At 43.7% G+C, this 19,690-nt stretch overlaps 13 non-coding genes across 13 annotated transcripts; all 13 read right to left on the bottom strand.

The window, feature by feature from the left end:
• Positions 1–1,592: 1,592 nt before the first annotated feature.
• On the bottom strand, positions 1,593–1,664 carry trnad-guc (transfer RNA aspartic acid (anticodon GUC)). The gene has a single exon. It is a non-coding gene; the product is annotated as a tRNA-Asp (tRNA).
• A 1,583-nt stretch (positions 1,665–3,247) lies between these two features.
• On the bottom strand, positions 3,248–3,328 carry trnas-aga (transfer RNA serine (anticodon AGA)). The gene has a single exon. It is a non-coding gene; the product is annotated as a tRNA-Ser (tRNA).
• Positions 3,329–7,458: 4,130 nt separating this feature from the next.
• On the bottom strand, positions 7,459–7,530 carry trnad-guc (transfer RNA aspartic acid (anticodon GUC)). The gene has a single exon. It is a non-coding gene; the product is annotated as a tRNA-Asp (tRNA).
• A 1,582-nt stretch (positions 7,531–9,112) lies between these two features.
• Positions 9,113–9,193, bottom strand: trnaa-agc (transfer RNA alanine (anticodon AGC)). Its single transcript has one exon. It is a non-coding gene; the product is annotated as a tRNA-Ala (tRNA).
• A 219-nt stretch (positions 9,194–9,412) lies between these two features.
• On the bottom strand, positions 9,413–9,484 carry trnad-guc (transfer RNA aspartic acid (anticodon GUC)). The gene has a single exon. It is a non-coding gene; the product is annotated as a tRNA-Asp (tRNA).
• Positions 9,485–13,017: 3,533 nt separating this feature from the next.
• Positions 13,018–13,098, bottom strand: trnas-aga (transfer RNA serine (anticodon AGA)). Its single transcript has one exon. It is a non-coding gene; the product is annotated as a tRNA-Ser (tRNA).
• A 219-nt stretch (positions 13,099–13,317) lies between these two features.
• On the bottom strand, positions 13,318–13,389 carry trnad-guc (transfer RNA aspartic acid (anticodon GUC)). The gene has a single exon. It is a non-coding gene; the product is annotated as a tRNA-Asp (tRNA).
• Positions 13,390–14,970: 1,581 nt separating this feature from the next.
• trnas-aga (transfer RNA serine (anticodon AGA)) lies at positions 14,971–15,051 on the bottom strand. Its single transcript has one exon. It is a non-coding gene; the product is annotated as a tRNA-Ser (tRNA).
• A 219-nt stretch (positions 15,052–15,270) lies between these two features.
• Positions 15,271–15,342, bottom strand: trnad-guc (transfer RNA aspartic acid (anticodon GUC)). Its single transcript has one exon. It is a non-coding gene; the product is annotated as a tRNA-Asp (tRNA).
• Positions 15,343–16,925: 1,583 nt separating this feature from the next.
• On the bottom strand, positions 16,926–17,006 carry trnas-aga (transfer RNA serine (anticodon AGA)). Its single transcript has one exon. It is a non-coding gene; the product is annotated as a tRNA-Ser (tRNA).
• A 219-nt stretch (positions 17,007–17,225) lies between these two features.
• On the bottom strand, positions 17,226–17,297 carry trnad-guc (transfer RNA aspartic acid (anticodon GUC)). Its single transcript has one exon. It is a non-coding gene; the product is annotated as a tRNA-Asp (tRNA).
• A 1,583-nt stretch (positions 17,298–18,880) lies between these two features.
• On the bottom strand, positions 18,881–18,961 carry trnas-aga (transfer RNA serine (anticodon AGA)). The gene has a single exon. It is a non-coding gene; the product is annotated as a tRNA-Ser (tRNA).
• Positions 18,962–19,180: 219 nt separating this feature from the next.
• trnad-guc (transfer RNA aspartic acid (anticodon GUC)) lies at positions 19,181–19,252 on the bottom strand. Its single transcript has one exon. It is a non-coding gene; the product is annotated as a tRNA-Asp (tRNA).
• Positions 19,253–19,690: the final 438 nt, after the last annotated feature.

Raw genomic sequence — 19,690 nt, 5'->3', positions numbered from 1 at the left:
GAGACAGAGAGAGAGAGAGCGACAGAGACTAAAACAGAAAATGATGGAAATACTTCTCAGCTTACAGGCAGGGACTAACAGAGACAGGCAAAGACATGGACAGACCGAAATGATGGGAAAGAGAGAGCCAGTCAGACAAAGAGTCTGAGAGAATCCCATTGGAACATACGTGGCACCGTGAGAAAGAGACAGATTGAGAGACAGAGACAAACAGAGAAACAGGGACAGACAGAGTGAGTCAGACTGAGAGAGACAAAGACTCAAACATACAAAACTCTCTGAAGAGAGAGAGAGAGAGGCAGAAACCGAGCGACACAGATACATTTCACAATTTCATTTCATTATCGGTTCAGAGTGTCACATTGTTACAGAAAATTGCTGATTCAACCGATGAAAATCCGGTCTCACTGATCAGAATGGGAGGATATCCGTGTTAAATTAAAGAGATACCAGGAGTGGGGGACAAACCCACGCGGGACAAACCCATTGAGTTTTAAGGCCAACGCCTCAACCACTCGGCTGTTCTGGTCCTGTGAGAACCTGGATTCTGTCTCTGTGAGAATCTGGGCTTCTACCCCAACCCCACATACAAACACAGACACATCGGCTTTCAGTGAGCATTTACGAACATTTTTAGTAATATTGACACGGGGGCAACTCTCATATTCTTTTTCGAACAATGCACTGGGAACTTTCATATCCACCCGAGGGTGCAGACGGAGCTTCAATTTAACATTTCATCCAAAAGTCAACAGCTTCAACATTGCAAAATTCCCCAAGTGCTGCACTTGAGTGTTAGCCAAGATGATCTGCTCAAGTCTCAGAAGTGCGACTTGAACAGACAAACTCCCGATTCAGTCGAGAATGCTGCCACTGAACCAAAGCCGATACAAAAGTTCGCAACCGTATTATTTTCCCCAAGTCGTTTTTATACGTTCCAGGACATATCTAATTCATGGTGATGATTTCCAGTGACAGTTGCACATACACAGAGACATATAAATAGATAGACAGACACAGAGACCCACACACACATATCCAAAAATCTTCACGCACCAACGACAATGCACAGATGCCTCAGACATCTCGAGGAATAGACAGGCTGAATCACTGTCGCAACTTTGACTGATGTTTGCGATTTTTGAAACGGATGTATCGTGAATATTGCAGATTAATAAAAATGAGAAAAAAATGTCAAAGTTGAAAGGTGTGGGACGTTATTCCATCTATCTCAGGATCAGTTTGGCAGAGAACCGGTTAAATTGTGAAATGGAATGAAAAATGCTGAGAATCGTCGTCGTCAGGATTCGAACCTGTGCGGGATAACCCAATGGATTTCTAGTCCATCGCCTTAACCACTCGGCCACGACTACTGCGTCGCTGTCTTTTTAAACTTTACTCAGAAAAAACTCAGTCATCCATCTCTGTGTTGCAGACGGCCAAAGACTCCTGAAAAATTCTCCGTTTGCTAAAAATCTGGACGAGGCAATCTCATCCACCTGTATTTTTACAGTTCCATATTACTCTGGTTCTTTTTAATATGCATCTCTTCCAAGAAACAGAAGTAAAATTCGACATTTTGAAACAACTGCCTCCCCGTCGGGGAATTGAACCCCAGTCTCCCGCGTGACAGGCGGGGATACTCACCACTATACTAACGAGGAACTGACGTGTACCAGTTCTGTCAGAGCAGGAATCGAGTCACTGTGAACAGAACTGGACACCAGGAGAAGTCGACAGACACATTGAGAGACAGAGACAAATCGACAAACAGGGAGAGACAGACAGCGAGATAGAGAGAATGAGAGACAGAAAGTGTGAGACTGAGAAGGAGAGGAAGACTGAGTGAGAAAAAGACTCAAATATATACATATACAGAGATGTGTGTGAGTGATACTATTCAGAGAGAGAGGGAAAGAGTGAGAGAAAGACAACGATAAAGACTGTGAAAGGAGAGAGACAGATAGAGAGAGAGCGACAGAGACTAAAACAGAAAATGATGGAAATACTTCTCAGCTTACAGGCAGGGACTAACAGAGACAGGCAAAGACATGGACAGACCGAAATGATGGGAAAGAGAGAGCCAGTCAGACAAAGAGTCTGAGAGAATCCCATTGGAACATACGTGGCACCGTGAGAAAGAGACAGATTGAGAGACAGAGACAAACAGAGAAACAGGGACAGACAGAGTGAGTCAGACTGAGAGAGACAAAGACTCAAACATACAAAACTCTCTGAAGAGAGAGAGAGAGAGGCAGAAACCGAGCGACACAGATACATTTCACAATTTCATTTCATTATCGGTTCAGAGTGTCACATTGTTACAGAAAATTGCTGATTCAACCGATGAAAATCCGGTCTCACTGATCAGAATGGGAGGATATCCGTGTTAAATTAAAGAGATACCAGGAGTGGGGGACAAACCCACGCGGGACAAACCCATTGAGTTTTAAGGCCAACGCCTCAACCACTCGGCTGTTCTGGTCCTGTGAGAACCTGGATTCTGTCTCTGTGAGAATCTGGGCTTCTACCCCAACCCCACATACAAACACAGACACATCGGCTTTCAGTGAGCATTTACGAACATTTTTAGTAATATTGACACGGGGGCAACTCTCATATTCTTTTTCGAACAATGCACTGGGAACTTTCATATCCACCCGAGGGTGCAGACGGAGCTTCAATTTAACATTTCATCCGAAAGTCAACAGCTTCAACATTGCAAAATTCCCCAAGTGCTGCACTTGAGTGTTAGCCAAGATGATCTGCTCAAGTCTCAGAAGTGCGACTTGAACAGACAAACTCCCGATTCAGTCGAGAATGCTGCCACTGAACCAAAGCCGATACAAAAGTTCGCAACCGTATTATTTTCCCCAAGTCGTTTTTATACGTTCCAGGACATATCTAATTCATGGTGATGATTTCCAGTGACAGTTGCACATACACAGAGACATATAAATAGATAGACAGACATAGAGACCCAAACACACATATCCAAAAATTTTCACGCACCAACGACAATGCACAGATGCCTCAGACATCTCGAGGAATAGACAGGCTGAATCACTGTCGCAACTTTGACTGATGTTTGCGATTTTTGAAACGGATGTATCGTGAATATTGCAGATTAATAAAAATGAGAAAAAAATGTCAAAGTTGAAAGGTGTGGGACGTTATTCCATCTATCTCAGCGTCAGTTTGGCAGAGAACTGGTTAAATTGTGAAATGGAATGAAAATGCTGAGAATCGTAGTCGTCAGGATTCGAACCTGTGCGGGATAACCCAATGGATTTCTAGTCCATCGCCTTAACCACTCGGCCACGACTACTGCGTCGCTGTCTTTTTAAACTTTACTCAGAAAAAACTCAGTCATCCATCTCTGTGTTGCAGACGGCCAAAGACTCCTGAAAAATTCTCCGTTTGCTAAAAATCTGGACGAGGCAATCTCATCCACCTGTATTTTTACAGTCCCATATTACTCTGGTTCTTTTTAATATGCATCTCTTCCAAGAAACAGAAGTAAAATTCGACATTTTGAAACAACTGCCTCCCCGTCGGGGAATTGAACTCCAGTCTCCCGCGTGACAGGCGGGGATACTCACCACTATACTAACGAGGAACTGACGGGTGCCAGTTCTGTCAGAGCAGGAATCGAGTCACTGTGAACAGAACTGGACACCAGGAGAAGTCGACAGACACATTGAGAGACAGAGACAAATCGACAAACAGGGAGAGACAGACAGCGAGATAGAGAGAATGAGAGACAGAAAGTGTGAGACTGAGAAGGAGAGGCAGACTGAGTGAGAAAAAGACTCAAATATATACATATACAGAGATGTGTGTGAGTGATCTATTCAGAGAGAGAGGGAAAGAGTGAGAGAAAGACAACGATAAAGACTGTGACAAGGAGAGAGACAGATAGAGAGAGAGCGACAGAGACTAAAACAGAAAATGATGGAAATACTTCTCAGCTTACAGGCAGGGACTAACAGAGACAGGCAAAGACATGGACAGACCGAAATGATGGGAAAGAGAGAGCCAGTCAGACAAAGAGTCTGAGAGAATCCCATTGGAACATACGTGGCACCGTGAGAAAGAGACAGATTGAGAGACAGAGACAAACAGAGAAACAGGGACAGACAGAGTGAGTCAGACTGAGAGAGACAAAGACTCAAACATAGAAAATTCTCTGAAGAGAGAGAGAGAGGCAGAAACCGAGCGACACAGATACATTTCACAATTTCATTTCATTATCGGTTCAGAGTGTCACATTGTTGCAGAAAATTGCTGATTCAACCGATGAAAATCCGGTCTCACTGATCAGAATGGGAGGATATCCGTGTTAAATTAAAGAGATACCAGGAGTGGGGGACAAACCCACGCGGGACAAACCCATTGAGTTTTAAGGCCAACGCCTCAACCACTCGGCTGTTCTGGTCCTGTGAGAACCTGGATTCTGTCTCTGTGAGAATCTGGGCTTCTACCCCAACCCCACATACAAACACATGCACATCGGCTTTCAGTGAGCATTTACGAACATTTTTAGTAATATTGACACGGGGGCAAATCTCCTATTCTTTTTCGAATAATGCACTGGGAACTTTCATATTCACCCGAGGGTGCAGACGGAGCTTCAATTTAACATTTCATCCGAAAGTCAACAGCTTCAACATTGCAAAATTCCCCAAGTGCTGCACTTTGAGTGTTAACCAAGATGATATGCTCAAGTCTCAGAAGTGCGACTTGAACAGACAAACTCCCGATTCAGTCGAGAATGCGGCCACTGAACCAAAGCCGATACAAAAGTTTGCAACCGTATTATTTTCCCCAAGTCGTTTGTATACGTTCCAGGACATATCAAATTCATGGTGATGATTTCCAGTGACAGTTGCACATACACAGAGACATATAAATAGATAGACAGACACAGAGACCCACACACACATATCCAAAAATTTGCACGCACCAACGACAATGCACAGATGCCTCAGACATCTCGAGGAATAGACAGGCTGAATCACTGTCGCAACTTTGACTGATGTTTGCGATTTTTGAAACGGATGTATCGTGAATATTGCAGATTAATAAAAATGAGAAAAAAATGTCAAAGTTGAAAGGTGTGGGACGTTATTCCATCTATCTCAGGATTAGTTTGGCAGAGAACCGGTTAAATTGTGAAATGAAATGAAAAATGCTGAGAATCGTAGTCGGCAGGATTCGAACCTGCGCGGGATAACCCAACAGATATCTAGTCCATCGCCTTAACCACTCGGCCACGACTACTGTGTCGGTGCCTTTTTAAACTTTACTCAGAAAAAACTCAGTCATCCATCTCTGTGTAGCAGACGGCCAAAGACACCTGAAAAATTCTCCGTTTGCTAAAAATCTAGACGAGGCAATCTCATCCACCTGTATTTTTACAGTTCCATATTACTCTGGTTCTTTTTAACATGCATCTCTTCCAAGAAACAGAAGTAAAATTCGACATTTTGAAACAACTGCCTCCCCGTCGGGGAATTGAACGCTGGTCTCCCGCGTGACCAGTGGGGATACTCACCACTATACTAACGAGGAACTGACGTGTACCAATTCCGTCAGAGCAGTAATCGAGTCACTGTGAACAGAACTGGACACCAGGAGAAGTCGACAGACACATTGAGAGACAGAGACAAACCGACAAACAGGGAGAGACAGACAGCGAGATAGAGAGAACGAGAGACAGAAAGTGTGAGACTGAGAAGGAGAGGAAGACTGAGTGAGAAAAAGACTCAAATATATACATATACAGAGATGTGTGTGAGTGATCTATTCAGAGAGAGAGGGAAAGAGTGAGAGAAAGACAACGATAAAGACTGTGACAAGGAGAGAGACAGAGAGAGAGAGAGCGACAGAGACTAAAACAGAAAATGATGGAAATACTTCTCAGCTTACAGGCAGGGACTAACAGAGACAGGCAAAGACATGGACAGACCGAAATGATGGGAAAGAGAGAGCCAGTCAGACAAAGAGTCTGAGAGAATCCCATTGGAACATACGTGGCACCGTGAGAAAGAGACAGATTGAGAGACAGAGACAAACAGAGAAACAGGGACAGACAGAGTGAGTCAGACTGAGAGAGACAAAGACTCAAACATACAAAACTCTCTGAAGAGAGAGAGAAAGAGGCAGAAACCGAGCGACACAGATACATTTCACAATTTCATTTCATTATCGGTTCAGAGTGTCACATTGTTACAGAAAATTGCTGATTCAACCGATGAAAATCCGGTCTCACTGATCAGAATGGGAGGATATCCGTGTTAAATTAAAGAGATACCAGGAGTGGGGGACAAACCCACGCGGGACAAACCCATTGAGTTTTAAGGCCAACGCCTCAACCACTCGGCTGTTCTGGTCCTGTGAGAACCTGGATTCTGTCTCTGTGAGAATCTGGGCTTCTACCCCAACCCCACATACAAACACAGACACATCGGCTTTCAGTGAGCATTTACGAACATTTTTAGTAATATTGACACGGGGGCAACTCTCATATTCTTTTTCGAACAATGCACTGGGAACTTTCATATCCACCCGAGGGTGCAGACGGAGCTTCAATTTAACATTTCATCCAAAAGTCAACAGCTTCAACATTGCAAAATTCCCCAAGTGCTGCACTTGAGTGTTAGCCAAGATGATCTGCTCAAGTCTCAGAAGTGCGACTTGAACAGACAAACTCCCGATTCAGTCGAGAATGCTGCCACTGAACCAAAGCCGATACAAAAGTTTGCAACCGTATTATTTTCCCCAAGTCGTTTTTATACGTTCCAGGACATATCTAATTCATGGTGATGATTTCCAGTGACAGTTGCACATACACAGAGACATATAAATAGATAGACAGACACAGAGACCCACACACACATATCCAAAAATCTTCACGCACCAACGACAATGCACAGATGCCTCAGACATCTCGAGGAATAGACAGGCTGAATCACTGTCGCAACTTTGACTGATGTTTGCGATTTTTGAAACGGATGTATCGTGAATATTGCAGATTAATAAAAATGAGAAAAAAATGTCAAAGTTCAAAGGTGTGGGACGTGATTCCATCTATCTCAGCGTCAGTTTGGCAGAGAACTGGTTAAATTGTGAAATGGAATGAAAAATGCTGAGAATCGTCGTCGTCAGGATTCGAACCTGTGCGGGATAACCCAATGGATTTCTAGTCCATCGCCTTAACCACTCGGCCACGACTACTGCGTCGCTGTCTTTTTAAACTTTACTCAGAAAAAACTCAGTCATCCATCTCTGTGTTGCAGACGGCCAAAGACTCCTGAAAAATTCTCCGTTTGCTAAAAATCTGGACGAGGCAATCTCATCCACCTGTATTTTTACAGTTCCATATTACTCTGGTTCTTTTTAATATGCATCTCTTCCAAGAAACAGAAGTAAAATTCGACATTTTGAAACAACTGCCTCCCCGTCGGGGAATTGAACCCCAGTCTCCCGCGTGACAGGCGGGGATACTCACCACTATACTAACGAGGAACTGACGGGTACCAGTTCTGTCAGAGCAGGAATCGAGTCACTGTGAACAGAACTGGACACCAGGAGAAGTCGACAGACACATTGAGAGACAGAGACAAATCGACAAACAGGGAGAGACAGACAGCGAGATAGAGAGAATGAGAGACAGAAAGTGTGAGACTGAGAAGGAGAGGAAGACTGAGTGAGAAAAAGACTCAAATATATACATATACAGAGATGTGTGTGAGTGATACTATTCAGAGAGAGAGGGAAAGAGTGAGAGAAAGACAACGATAAAGACTGTGAAAGGAGAGAGACAGATAGAGAGAGAGCGACAGAGACTAAAACAGAAAATGATGGAAATACTTCTCAGCTTACAGGCAGGGACTAACAGAGACAGGCAAAGACATGGACAGACCGAAATGATGGGAAAGAGAGAGCCAGTCAGACAAAGAGTCTGAGAGAATCCCATTGGAACATACGTGGCACCGTGAGAAAGAGACAGATTGAGAGACAGAGACAAACAGAGAAACAGGGACAGACAGAGTGAGTCAGACTGAGAGAGACAAAGACTCAAACATACAAAACTCTCTGAAGAGAGAGAGAGAGAGGCAGAAACCGAGCGACACAGATACATTTCACAATTTCATTTCATTATCGGTTCAGAGTGTCACATTGTTACAGAAAATTGCTGATTCAACCGATGAAAATCCGGTCTCACTGATCAGAATGGGAGGATATCCGTGTTAAATTAAAGAGATACCAGGAGTGGGGGACAAACCCACGCGGGACAAACCCATTGAGTTTTAAGGCCAACGCCTCAACCACTCGGCTGTTCTGGTCCTGTGAGAACCTGGATTCTGTCTCTGTGAGAATCTGGGCTTCTACCCCAACCCCACATACAAACACAGACACATCGGCTTTCAGTGAGCATTTACGAACATTTTTAGTAATATTGACACGGGGGCAACTCTCATATTCTTTTTCGAACAATGCACTGGGAACTTTCATATCCACCCGAGGGTGCAGACGGAGCTTCAATTTAACATTTCATCCGAAAGTCAACAGCTTCAACATTGCAAAATTCCCCAAGTGCTGCACTTGAGTGTTAGCCAAGATGATCTGCTCAAGTCTCAGAAGTGCGACTTGAACAGACAAACTCCCGATTCAGTCGAGAATGCTGCCACTGAACCAAAGCCGATACAAAAGTTCGCAACCGTATTATTTTCCCCAAGTCGTTTTTATACGTTCCAGGACATATCTAATTCATGGTGATGATTTCCAGTGACAGTTGCACATACACAGAGACATATAAATAGATAGACAGACATAGAGACCCAAACACACATATCCAAAAATTTTCACGCACCAACGACAATGCACAGATGCCTCAGACATCTCGAGGAATAGACAGGCTGAATCACTGTCGCAACTTTGACTGATGTTTGCGATTTTTGAAACGGATGTATCGTGAATATTGCAGATTAATAAAAATGAGAAAAAAATGTCAAAGTTGAAAGGTGTGGGACGTTATTCCATCTATCTCAGCGTCAGTTTGGCAGAGAACTGGTTAAATTGTGAAATGGATGAAAATGCTGAGAATCGTAGTCGTCAGGATTCGAACCTGTGCGGGATAACCCAATGGATTGCTAGTCCATCGCCTTAACCACTCGGCCACGACTACTGCGTCGCTGTCTTTTTAAACTTTACTCAGAAAAAACTCAGTCATCCATCTCTGTGTTGCAGACGGCCAAAGACTCCTGAAAAATTCTCCGTTTGCTAAAAATCTGGACGAGGCAATCTCATCCACCTGTATTTTTACAGTCCTATATTACTCTGGTTCTTTTTAATATGCATCTCTTCCAAGAAACAGAAGTAAAATTCGACATTTTGAAACAACTGCCTCCCCGTCGGGGAATTGAACCCCAGTCTCCCGCGTGACAGGCGGGGATACTCACCACTATACTAACGAGGAACTGACGGGTACCAGTTCTGTCAGAGCAGGAATCGAGTCACTGTGAACAGAACTGGACACCAGGAGAAGTCGACAGACACATTGAGAGACAGAGACAAATCGACAAACAGGGAGAGACAGACAGCGAGATAGAGAGAATGAGAGACAGAAAGTGTGAGACTGAGAAGGAGAGGCAGACTGAGTGAGAAAAAGACTCAAATATATACATATACAGAGATGTGTGTGAGTGATCTATTCAGAGAGAGAGGGAAAGAGTGAGAGAAAGACAACGATAAAGACTGTGACAAGGAGAGAGACAGATAGAGAGAGAGCGACAGAGACTAAAACAGAAAATGATGGAAATACTTCTCAGCTTACAGGCAGGGACTAACAGAGACAGGCAAAGACATGGACAGACCGAAATGATGGGAAAGAGAGAGCCAGTCAGACAAAGAGTCTGAGAGAATCCCATTGGAACATACGTGGCACCGTGAGAAAGAGACAGATTGAGAGACAGAGACAAACAGAGAAACAGGGACAGACAGAGTGAGTCAGACTGAGAGAGACAAAGACTTAAACATACAACACTCTCTGAAGAGAGAGAGAGAGAGGCAGAAACCGAGCGACACAGATACATTTCACAATTTCATTTCATTATCGGTTCAGAGTGTCACATTGTTGCAGAAAATTGCTGATTCAACCGATGAAAATCCGGTCTCACTGATCAGAATGGGAGGATATCCGTGTTAAATTAAAGAGATACCAGGAGTGGGGGACAAACCCACGCGGGACAAACCCATTGAGTTTTAAGGCCAACGCCTCAACCACTCGGCTGTTCTGGTCCTGTGAGAACCTGGATTCTGTCTCTGTGAGAATCTGGGCTTCAACCCCAACCCCACATACAAACACATGCACATCGGCTTTCAGTGAGCATTTACGAACATTTTTAGTAATATTGACACGGGGGCAAATCTCCTATTCTTTTTCAAATAATGCACTGGGAACTTTCATATTCACCCGAGGGTGCAGACGGAGCTTCAATTTAACATTTCATCCGAAAGTCAACAGCTTCAACATTGCAAAATTCCCCAAGTGCTGCACTTTGCGTGTTAACCAAGATGATATGCTCAAGTCTCAGAAGTGCGACTTGAACAGACAAACTCCCGATTCAGTCGAGAATGCGGCCACTGAACCAAAGCCGATACAAAAGTTCGCAACCGTATTATTTTCCCCAAGTCGTTTTTATACGTTCCAGGACATATCAAATTCATGGTGATGATTTCCAGTGACAGTTGCACATACACAGAGACATATAAATAGATAGACAGACACAGAGACCCACACACACATATCCAAAAATTTGCACGCACCAACGACAATGCACAGATGCCTCAGACATCTCGAGGAATAGACAGGCTGAATCACTGTCGCAACTTTGACTGATGTTTGCGATTTTTGAAACGGATGTATCGTGAATATTGCAGATTAATAAAAATGAGAAAAAAATGTCAAAGTTGAAAGGTGTGGGACGTTATTCCATCTATCTCAGGATCAGTTTGGCAGAGAACCGGTTAAATTGTGAAATGGAATGAAAAATGCTGAGAATCGTAGTCGTCAGGATTCGAACCTGCGCGGGATAACCCAATGGATTTCTAGTCCATCGCCTTAACCTCTCGGCCACGACTACTGTGTCGCTGTCTTTTTAAACTTTACTCAGAAAAAACTCAGTCATCCATCTCTGTGTTGCAGACGGCCAAAGACTCCTGAAAAATTCTCCGTTTGCTAAAAATCTGGACGAGGCAATCTCATCCACCTGTATTTTTACAATTCCATATTACTCTGGTTCTTTTTAATATGCATCTCTTCCAAGAAACAGAAGTAAAATTCGACATTTTGAAACAACTGCCTCCCCGTCAGGGAATTGAACCCCGGTCTCCCGCGTGGATACTCACCACTATACTAACGAGGAACTGACGGATACCAGTTCTGTCAGAGCAGGAATCGAGTCACTGTGAACAGAGCTGGACACCAGGAGAAGTCGACAGACACATTGAGAGACAGAGACAAACCGACAAACAGGGAGAGACAGACAGCGAGATAGAGAGAATGAGAGACAGAAAGTGTGAGACTGAGAAGGAGAGGCAGACTGAGTGAGAAAAAGACTCAAATGTATACATATACAGAGATGTGGGTGTGTGATCTATTAAGAGAGAGAGGGAAAGAGTGAGAGAAAGACATTGATAAAGACAGTGACAAGTAGAGAGACAGATAGAGAGAGAGCGATCGAGACTAAAACAGAAAATGATGGAAATACTTCTCAGCTTACAGGCAGGGACTAACAGAGACAGGCAAAGACATGGACAGACCGAAATGATGGGAACGAGAGAACCAGTCAGAAAAAGAGTCTGAGAGAATCCCATTGGAACATACGTGGCACCATGAGAAAGAGACAGATTGAGAGACAGAGACAAACAGAGAAACAGGGACAGACAGAGTGAGTCAGACTGAGAGAGACAAAGACTCAAACATAGAAAACTCTCTGAAGAGAGAGAGAGAGAGGCAGAAACCGAGCGACACAGATACATTTCACAATTTCATTTCATTATCGGTTCAGAGTGTCACATTGTTGCAGAAAATTGCTGATTCAACCGATGAAAATCCGGTCTCACTGATCAGAATGGGAGGATATCCGTGTTAAATTAAAGAGATACCAGGAGTGGGGGACAAACCCACGCGGGACAAACCCATTGAGTTTTAAGGCCAACGCCTCAACCACTCGGCTGTTCTGGTCCTGTGAGAACCTGGATTCTGTCTCTGTGAGAATCTGGGCTTCAACCCCAACCCCACATACAAACACATGCACATCGGCTTTCAGTGAGCATTTACGAACATTTTTAGTAATATTGACACGGGGGCAAATCTCCTATTCTTTTTCGAATAATGCACTGGGAACTTTCATATTCACCCGAGGGTGCAGACGGAGCTTCAATTTAACATTTCATCCGAAAGTCAACAGCTTCAACATTGCAAAATTCCCCAAGTGCTGCACTTTGAGTGTTAACCAAGATGATATGCTCAAGTCTCAGAAGTGCGACTTGAACAGACAAACTCCCGATTCAGTCGAGAATGCGGCCACTGAACCAAAGCCGATACAAAAGTTCGCAACCGTATTATTTTCCCCAAGTCGTTTTTATACGTTCCAGGACATATCAAATTCATGGTGATGATTTCCAGTGACAGTTGCACATACACAGAGACATATAAATAGATAGACAGACACAGAGACCCACACACACATATCCAAAAATTTGCACGCACCAACGACAATGCACAGATGCCTCAGACATCTCGAGGAATAGACAGGCTGAATCACTGTCGCAACTTTGACTGATGTTTGCGATTTTTGAAACGGATATATCGTGAATATTGCAGATTAATAAAAATGAGAAAAAAATGTCAAAGTTGAAAGGTGTGGGACGTTATTCCATCTATCTCAGGATCAGTTTGGCAGAGAACCGGTTAAATTGTGAAATGGAATGAAAAATGCTGAGAATCGTAGTCGTCAGGATTCGAACCTGCGCGGGATAACCCAATGGATTTCTAGTCCATCGCCTTAACCACTCGGCCACGACTACTGTGTCGCTGTCTTTTTAAATTTTACTCAGAAAAAACTCAGTCATCCATCTTTGTGTTGCAGACGGCCAAAGACTCCTGAAAAATTCTCCGTTTGCTAAAAATCTGGACGAGGCAATCTCATCCACCTGTATTTTTACAGTTCCATATTACTCTGGTTCTTTTTAATATGCATCTCTTCCAAGAAACAGAAGTAAAATTCGACATTTTGAAACAACTGCCTCCCCGTCGGGGAATTGAACCCCGGTCTCCCGCGTGACAGGCGGGGATACGCACCACTATACTAACGAGGAACTGACGGATACCAGTTCTGTCAGAGCAGGAATCGAGTCACTGTGAACAGAACTGGACACCAGGAGAAGTCGACAGACACATTGAGAGACAGAGACAAACCGACAAACAGGGAGAGACAGACAGCGAGATAGAGAAAATGAGAGACAGAAAGTGTGAGACTGAGAAGGAGAGGCAGACTGAGTGAGAAAAAGACTCAAATATATACATATACAGAGATGTGGGTGTGTGATCTATTAAGAGAGAGAGGGAAAGAGTGAGAGAAAGACATTGATAAAGACAGTGACAAGTAGAGAGACAGATAGAGAGAGAGCGATCGAGACTAAAACAGGAAATGATGGAAATACTTCTCAGCTTACAGGCAGGGACTAACAGAGACAGGCAAAGACATGGACAGACCGAAATGATGGGAACGAGAGAACCAGTCAGAAAAAGAGTCTGAGAGAATCCCATTGGAACATACGTGGCACCATGAGAAAGAGACAGATTGAGAGACAGAGACAAACAGAGAAACAGGGACAGACAGAGTGAGTCAGACTGAGAGAGACAAAGACTCAAACATAGAAAACTCTCTGAAGAGAGAGAGAGGCAGAAACCGAGCGACACAGATACATTTCACAATTTCATTTCATTATCGGTTCAGAGTGTCACATTGTTGCAGAAAATTGCTGATTCAACCGATGAAAATCCGGTCTCACTGATCAGAATGGGAGGATATCCGTGTTAAATTAAAGAGATACCAGGAGTGGGGGACAAACCCACGCAGGGCAAACCCATTGAGTTTTAAGGCCAACGCCTCAACCACTCGGCTGTTCTGGTCCTGTGAGAACCTGGATTCTGTCTCTGTGAGAATCTGGGCTTCAACCCCAACCCCACATACAAACACATGCACATCGGCTTTCAGTGAGCATTTACGAACATTTTTAGTAATATTGACACGGGGGCAAATCTCCTATTCTTTTTCGAATAATGCACTGGGAACTTTCATATTCACCCGAGGGTGCAGACGGAGCTTCAATTTAACATTTCATCCGAAAGTCAACAGCTTCAACATTGCAAAATTCCCCAAGTGCTGCACTTTGAGTGTTAACCAAGATGATATGCTCAAGTCTCAGAAGTTTGACTTGAACAGACAAACTCCCGATTCAGTCGAGAATGCGGCCACTGAACCAAAGCCGATACAAAAGTTCGCAACCGTATTATTTTCCCCAAGTCGTTTTTATACGTTCCAGGACATATCAAATTCATGGTGATGATTTCCAGTGACAGTTGCACATACACAGAGACATATAAATAGATAGACAGACACAGAGACCCACACACACATATCCAAAAATTTGCACGCACCAACGACAATGCACAGATGCCTCAGGCATCTCGAGGAATAGACAGGCTGAATCACTCTCGCAACTTTGACTGATGTTTGCGATTTTTGAAACGGATGTATCGTGAATATTGCAGGTTAATAAAAATGAGAAAAAAATGTCAAAGTTGAAAGGTGTGGGACGTTATTCCATCTATCTCAGGATCAGTTTGGCAGAGAACCGGTTAAATTGTGAAATGGAATGAAAAATGCTGAGAATCGTAGTCGTCAGGATTCGAACCTGCGCGGGATAACCCAATGGATTTCTAGTCCATCGCCTTAACCACTCGGCCACGACTACTGTGTCGCTGTCTTTTTAAACTTTACTCAGAAAAAACTCAGTCATCCATCTCTGTGTTGCAGACGGCCAAAGACTCCTGAAAAATTCTCCGTTTGCTAAAAATCTGGACGAGGCAATCTCATCCACCTGTATTTTTACAGTTCCATATTACTCTGGTTCTTTTTAATATGCATCTCTTCCAAGAAACAGAAGTAAAATTCGACATTTTGAAACAACTGCCTCCCCGTCGGGGAATTGAACCCCGGTCTCCCGCGTGACTGGCGGGGATACTCACCACTATACTAACGAGGAACTGACGGATACCAGTTCTGTCAGAGCAGGAATCGAGTCACTGTGAACAGAACTGGACACCAGGAGAAGTCGACAGACACATTGAGAGACAGAGACAAACCGACAAACAGGGAGAGACAGACAGCGAGATAGAGAGAATGAGAGACAGAAAGTGTGAGACTGAGAAGGAGAGGCAGACTGAGTGAGAAAAAGACTCAAATATATACATATACAGAGATGTGGGTGTGTGATCTATTAAGAGAGAGAGGGAAAGAGTGAGAGAAAGACATTGATAAAGACAGTGACAAGGAGAGAGACAGATAGAGAGAGAGCGATCGAGACTAAAACAGAAAATGATGGAAATACTTCTCAGCTTACAGGCAGGGACTAACAGAGACAGGCAAAGACATGGACAGACCGAAATGATGGGAAAGAGAGAACCAGTCAGAAAAAGAGTCTGAGAGAATCCCATTGGAACATACGTGGCACCGTGAGAAAGAGACAGATTGAGAGACAGAGACAAACAGAGAAACAGGGACAGACAGAGTGAGTCAGACTGAGAGAGACAAAGACTCAAACATAGAAAACTCTCTGAAGAGAGAGAGAGAGGCAGAAACCGAGCGACACAGATACATTTCACAATTTCATTTCATTATCGGTTCAGAGTGTCACATTGTTGCAGAAAATTGCTGATTCAACCGATGAAAATCCGGTCTCACTGATCAGAATGGGAGGATATCCGTGTTAAATTAAAGAGATACCAGGAGTGGGGGACAAACCCACGCGGGACAAACCCATTGAGTTTTAAGGCCAACGCCTCAACCACTCGGCTGTTCTGGTCCTGTGAGAACCTGGATTCTGTCTCTGTGAGAATCTGGGCTTCAACCCCAACCCCACATACAAACACATGCACATCGGCTTTCAGTGAGCATTTACGAACATTTTTAGTAATATTGACACGGGGGCAAATCTCCTATTCTTTTTCGAATAATGCACTGGGAACTTTCATATTCACCCGAGGGTGCAGACGGAGCTTCAATTTAACATTTCATCCGAAAGTCAACAGCTTCAACATTGCAAAATTCCCCAAGTGCTGCACTTTGAGTGTTAACCAAGATGATATGCTCAAGTCTCAGAAGTGCGACTTGAACAGACAAACTCCCGATTCAGTCGAGAATGCGGCCACTGAACCAAAGCCGATACAAAAGTTCGCAACCGTATTATTTTCCCCAAGTCGTTTTTATACGTTCCAGGACATATCAAATTCATGGTGATGATTTCCAGTGACAGTTGCACATACACAGAGACATATAAATAGATAGACAGACACAGAGACCCACACACACATATCCAAAAATTTGCACGCACCAACGACAATGCACAGATGCCTCAGACATCTCGAGGAATAGACAGGCTGAATCACTGTCGCAACTTTGACTGATGTTTGCGATTTTTGAAACGGATGTATCGTGAATATTGCAGATTAATAAAAATGAGAAAAAAATGTCAAAGTTGAAAGGTGTGGGACGTTATTCCATCTATCTCAGGATCAGTTTGGCAGAGAACCGGTTAAATTGTGAAATGGAATGAAAAATGCTGAGAATCGTAGTCGTCAGGATTCGAACCTGCGCGGGATAACCCAATGGATTTCTAGTCCATCGCCTTAACCACTCGGCCACGACTACTGTGTCGCTGTCTTTTTAAACTTTACTCAGAAAAAACTCAATCATCCATCTCTGTGTTGCAGACGGCCAAAGACTCCTGAAAAATTCTCCGTTTGCTAAAAATCTGGACGAGGCAATCTCATCCACCTGTATTTTTACAGTTCCATATTACTCTGGTTCTTTTTAATATGCATCTCTTCCAAGAAACAGAAGTAAAATTCGACATTTTGAAACAACTGCCTCCCCGTCGGGGAATTGAACCCCGGTCTCCCGCGTGACAGGCGGGGATACTCACCACTATACTAACGAGGAACTGACGGATACCAGTTCTGTCAGAGCAGGAATCGAGTCACTGTGAACAGAACTGGACACCAGGAGAAGTCGACAGACACATTGAGAGACAGAGACAAACCGACAAACAGGGAGAGACAGACAGCGAGATAGAGAGAATGAGAGACAGAAAGTGTGAGACTGAGAAGGAGAGGCAGACTGAGTGAGAAAAAGACTCAAATATATACATATACAGAGATGTGGGTGTGTGATCTATTAAGAGAGAGAGGAAAAGAGTGAGAGAAAGACATTGATAAAGACAGTGACAAGTAGAGAGACAGATAGAGAGAGAGCGATCGAGACTAAAACAGAAAATGATGGAAATACTTCTCAGCTTACAGGCAGGGACTAACAGAGACAGGCAAAGACATGGACAGACCGAAATGATGGGAACGAGAGAACCAGTCAGAAAAAGAGTCTGAGAGAATCCCATTGGAACATACGTGGCACCATGAGAAAGAGACAGATTGAGAGACAGAGACAAACAGAGAAACAGGGACAGACAGAGTGAGTCAGACTGAGAGAGACAAAGACTCAAACATAGAAAACTCTCTGAAGAGAGAGAGAGAGGCAGAAACCGAGCGACACAGATACATTTCACAATTTCATTTCATTATCGGTTCAGAGTGTCACATTGTTGCAGAAAATTGCTGATTCAACCGATGAAAATCCGGTCTCACTGATCAGAATGGGAGGATATCCGTGTTAAATTAAAGAGATACCAGGAGTGGGGGACAAACCCACGCGGGACAAACCCATTGAGTTTTAAGGCCAACGCCTCAACCACTCGGCTGTTCTGGTCCTGTGAGAACCTGGATTCTGTCTCTGTGAGAATCTGGGCTTCAACCCCAACCCCACATACAAACACATGCACATCGGCTTTCAGTGAGCATTTACGAACATTTTTAGTAATATTGACACGGGGGCAAATCTCCTATTCTTTTTCGAATAATGTACTGGGAACTTTCATATTCACCCGAGGGTGCAGACGGAGCTTCAATTTAACATTTCATCCGAAAGTCAACAGCTTCAACATTGCAAAATTCCCCAAGTGCTGCACTTTGAGTGTTAACCAAGATGATATGCTCAAGTCTCAGAAGTGCGACTTGAACAGACAAACTCCCGATTCAGTCGAGAATGCGGCCACTGAACCAAAGCCGAAACAAAAGTTCGCAACCGTATTATTTTCCCCAAGTCGTTTTTATACGTTCCAGGACATATCAAATTCATGGTGATGATTTCCAGTGACAGTTGCACATACACAGAGACATATAAATAGATAGACAGACACAGAGACCCACACACACATATCCAAAAATTTGCACGCACCAACGACAATGCACAGATGCCTCAGACATCTCGAGGAATAGACAGGCTGAATCACTGTCGCAACTTTGACTGATGTTTGCGATTTTTGAAACGGATGTATCGTGAATATTGCAGATTAATAAAAATGAGAAAAAAATGTCAAAGTTGAAAGGTGTGGGACGTTATTCCATCTATCTCAGGATCAGTTTGGCAGAGAACCGGTTAAATTGTGAAATGGAATGAAAAATGCTGAGAATCGTAGTCGTCAGGATTCGAACCTGCGCGGGATAACCCAATGGATTTCTAGTCCATCGCCTTAACCACTCGGCCACGACTACTGTGTCGCTGACATTTTAAACTTTACTCAGAAAAAACTCAGTCATCCATCTCTGTGTTGCAGACGGCCAAAGACTTCTGAAAAATTCTCCGTTTGCTAAAAATCTGGACGAGGCAATCTCATCCACCTGTATTTTTACAGTTCCATATTGCTCTGGTTCTTTTTAATATGCATCTCTTCCAAGAAACAGAAGTAAAATTCGACATTTTGAAACAACTGCCTCCCCGTCGGGGAATTGAACCCCGGTCTCCCGCGTGACAGGCGGGAATACTCACCACTATACTAACGAGGAACTGACGGGTGCCAGTTCTGTCAGAGCAGGAATCGAGTCACTGTGAACAGAACTGGACACCAGGAGAAGTCGACAGACACATTGAGAGACAGAGACAAATCGACAAACAGGGAGAGACAGACAGCGAGATAGAGAGAATGAGAGACAGAAAGTGTGAGACTGAGAAGGAGAGGCAGACTGAGTGAGAAAAATACTCAAATATATACATATACAGAGATGTGGGTGTGTGATCTATTAAGAGAGAGAGGGAAAGAGTGAGAGAAAGACATTGATAAAGACAGTGACAAGGAGAGAGACAGATAGAGAGAGAGCGATCGAGACTAAAACAGAAAATGATGGAAATACTTCTCAGCTTACAGGCAGGGACTAACAGAGACAGGCAAAGACATGGACAGACCGAAATGATGGGAAAGAGAGAACCAGTCAGAAAAAGAGTCT

This window comes from Pristiophorus japonicus, chromosome 23, assembly GCF_044704955.1.
Source record: "Pristiophorus japonicus isolate sPriJap1 chromosome 23, sPriJap1.hap1, whole genome shotgun sequence".
NCBI lineage: Eukaryota > Metazoa > Chordata > Chondrichthyes > Pristiophoridae > Pristiophorus > Pristiophorus japonicus.
This window is presented reverse-complemented; position numbering and strand designations above follow the sequence as displayed.